We start from the raw sequence: 3,422 nt of genomic DNA, 5'->3' as shown, positions 1-3,422 counted from the left end.
GTAGGCTCCTTGACCCAACCACTTAGTGTGGCACGGGAAGAAGGCTTCTTTCTTTTTTTCTTTTCTTTCTTTTTTCTGAGACAGAGTCTCACTCTGTCGCCCAGGATGGAGTGCAATGGTGCGATCTCGGCTAACTGCAACCTCTGCCTCCCAGGTTCAAGTAATTCTCTCACCTCTGCCTCCTGAGTAGCCGGGACTACAGGCACGCACCACCATGCCTGGCTAATTTTTGTATTTTTAGTAGAGATGGGGTTTCACCATGTTGGCAAGGCTGGTCTTGAACTCCTGACCTCAAGTGATCCGCCCACCTCGGCCTCCCAAAGTGCTGGGATTACAGACGTGAGCCACCGCGCCTGGCGGAAGACTTCTTTGTTTACAACCTCTCCCATCTATGCTCCTTTCCCGCCCTGCCATTAAACCCTATCTGAGATAGAGGACCTTAAAAACCTGCCCCCACCAGATGATGATGGATTAATCCCCACCTCAGGACTGCTGTCCACCCTGCATTTCACCAGATGTGAGTCAAGCAAGAGCAGCCACACTAACCACTTCTCAACACTGTGCTGCATCTCCTCATCCTAACAGGGCTCCTCTAACCAGTGTTTTGGCCATTGCCTGCATCTGCAGCCATCTCCCAAATCTCCCAGATTCCTCCCTTTCTGGTGTTCAGCGCTAATGAAAGTCACAACGATTAAATGGAAATCGGAGTTTCTCAACCTAGAAAACATGCCATTTTTACAAAGGGAAATTTGGATGTCGTTGTGGTTTCCTTATTGGATTGTTTTGGAAGCAGTGTGGGGATAGGAGTGCTGGGAGCTAAATACACAGAAAAGCAAGAGCAAACTTTTTTTTTTTTGAGACGGAGTCTCGCTCTGCCGCCCAGGCTGCAGTGCAGTGGCGCGATCTTGGCTCACTGCAAGCTCTGCCTCCCGGGTTCACGCCATTCTGCCTCAGCCTCCCGAGTAGCTGGGACTACAGGCGCCCACCGCCACGCCCGGCAAGAGTTTGCAAGAGCAAACTTTGAAAGAAACCAGCTGGGCGCAGTGGCTCACACCTGTAATCCCAGCACTTTGGGAGGCCAAGGTGGGTGGATCACTTGAGTCCAGGAGTTTGAGACCAGCCTGGCCAACATGGTGAAACCTAGTCTCTACTAAGAATACAAAAATTAGTTGGGTGAGCGGCCGGGCGCGGTGGCTCATGCCTGTAATTCCAGCACTTTGGGAGGCTGAGGCGGGCGGATCATGAGGTCAGGAGATCAAGACCATCCTGGGTAATGTGGTGAAACCTCGTCTCTACTAAAAATACAAAAAAAAAAAAAAAAATTGGGCGTGGTGATGCACGCCTGTAATCCCAGCTCTCGGGAGGCTGAGGCAGGAGAATCGCTTGAACTCAGGATGCGGAGGTTGCAGTGAGCCGAGATCGTGCCAATGCCCTGCAGCCTGGGCGACAGAGTGAGACCCTGTCTCAAAAAAAGAAAAGAAAAGAAAAGAAAGAAACCAGTCCTCCTGGCCCTCTCTCCTGGCTAAGTGAGGACACAGGGAGAAGGCAGCCATCTATAAGCCAGAAAGAGAGCCCCGTTAGAACCTGACCATGCTGGCACCTTGATCTTGACTTGTGGCCTTCAGAACTAGCGAAGATATACAACAGCAAATCATCAGGAAGGCATTCCATTTGGTATCTAAGAGAAATGAAAATGTTTGTAATTTCCTAGAAGGGGGATTTTGATATTAGTCTTTTTTTGCGGAGTCTTGCTCTCACCCAGGCTGGAATGCAGTGGCGCGATACTGGCTCACCGCAAGCTCCGCCTCCCGGGTTCTCGCCATTCTCCCGCCTCAGCCTCCCGAGTAGCTGGGACTACACGCACCCGCCACCACGCCCGGCTAATTTTTTTGTATTTTTAGTAGAGACGGGGTTTCACTGTGTTAGCCAGGATGGTCTCAATCTCCTGACCTCGTCATCTGCCCACCTTGGCCTCCCAAAGTGCTGGGATTACAGGCGTGAGCCACCGGGCCCGGCTTTTTTTTTTTTAATGCTGAAAAGATATATATATATATATTTAGAATTAGGCAACTGGACTCAGTTTAGATGATCCCAATTTTGTTGGCAACATCCAAAGCATCGTAATCAGGAGCCAGTCAAACATATACCTTCTTCTCTCCATCAGGCCGAATCAGGGTGTTGACCTTGGCCACATCAATGTCATAGAGCTTCTTCACAGCCTGTTTAATCTGGTGCTTGTTGGCTTTAACATCCACAATGAACACAAGTGTGTTATTGTCTTCTATCTTCTTCATGGCAGACTCAGTGGTCAGCAGAAACTTGATGATAGCATAGTGGTCAAGCTTGTTTCTCCTAGGAGCGCTCTTCCGAGGATATTTGGGCTGTCTCCGGAGTCGCGGTGTCTTGGGCCGCTGTAAGGTGGGTGACGTGCGGATCTTCTTTTTTTTGTGGCTGTGGACACCTTTCAACACTGCCTTCTTGGCCTTTAAAGACTTCGCTTTGGCTTCGGCTTTAGGAGGGACAGGAACTTCCTTCTTCGCTTTCCGCGCTATCTTGTGACAAGGCTTTTTTTTTTTTTTCTTAAGACAGGGTCTCCCTCTCTTCACCAGGCTGGAGTACAGTGGCACCATCTCGATTCCCTGAAACTTCTGCCTCCTGGGTTCAAGTGATCCTCCCACTTCAGTCTCCTGAGTACCTGGAAGTACAGGCGAGCGCCACCATGCCTGGCTAATTTTATTTTATTTTTATATTTTTGGTAGAGACAGAGTTTCACCATGTTTCCCAGGCTGGACTTGAACTCTTGAGCTCAAGTGATCTGCCCATCTAAGCCTCCCAAAATGCTGAGACTACAGGCGTGAGCCATTATGCCTGGCCTCAATTTTTTTTTTTTTTTTTTGAGAGGGAGTGTCGCTGTGTGTCGCCCAGGCTGGAGTGCAGTTGTGCGATCTGGGCTCACTGCAACCTCTGCCGCCCGGGTTATAGCGATTCTCCTGCCTCAGCCTCCCAAGTAGCTGTGATTATAGGAGCCGGCCACCTCACCCGGCTTTTTGTATTTTTAGTAGAGATGGGGTTTCACCCTGTTGGCTGGGCTAGTCTCCAACTCCTGACCTCAGGTGATCCACCTGCCTCAGTCTCCCAAAGTGTTTGCTCACGCCTGTAATCCCAGGACTTTGGGAGGCTGAGGCAGGCTGATCGCCTGAGGTCGGGAGTTCAAGACCAGCCTGGCCAGCATGGTGAAACCCCGTCTGTACTAAAAATACAAAAATTAGCCGCGCATTGTGGCGGGTGCCTGTAATCCCAGCTACTTGGGAAGCTGAGGCAGGGCGCCTATAATCCCAGCTACTCAGGAAGCTGAGGCAGGAGAATCACTTGAACCTGGGAGGTGGAGGTTGCAGTGAGCCGAGATTGTGCCACTGCACTCG

General features: G+C 50.5%; 1 pseudogene; it reads right to left on the bottom strand.

The window, feature by feature from the left end:
* Window positions 1–657: 657 nt before the first annotated feature.
* Window positions 658–3,154, bottom strand: LOC129397385 (large ribosomal subunit protein uL23-like; annotated as a pseudogene).
* Window positions 3,155–3,422: the final 268 nt, after the last annotated feature.

The sequence above is a fragment of the Pan paniscus genome, chromosome 2 (assembly GCF_029289425.2).
Source record: "Pan paniscus chromosome 2, NHGRI_mPanPan1-v2.0_pri, whole genome shotgun sequence".
Lineage (NCBI taxonomy): Eukaryota > Metazoa > Chordata > Mammalia > Primates > Hominidae > Pan > Pan paniscus.
The sequence above is the reverse complement of the archived record's forward strand: the minus strand, read 5'-3'. Positions and strand labels throughout refer to the sequence as shown.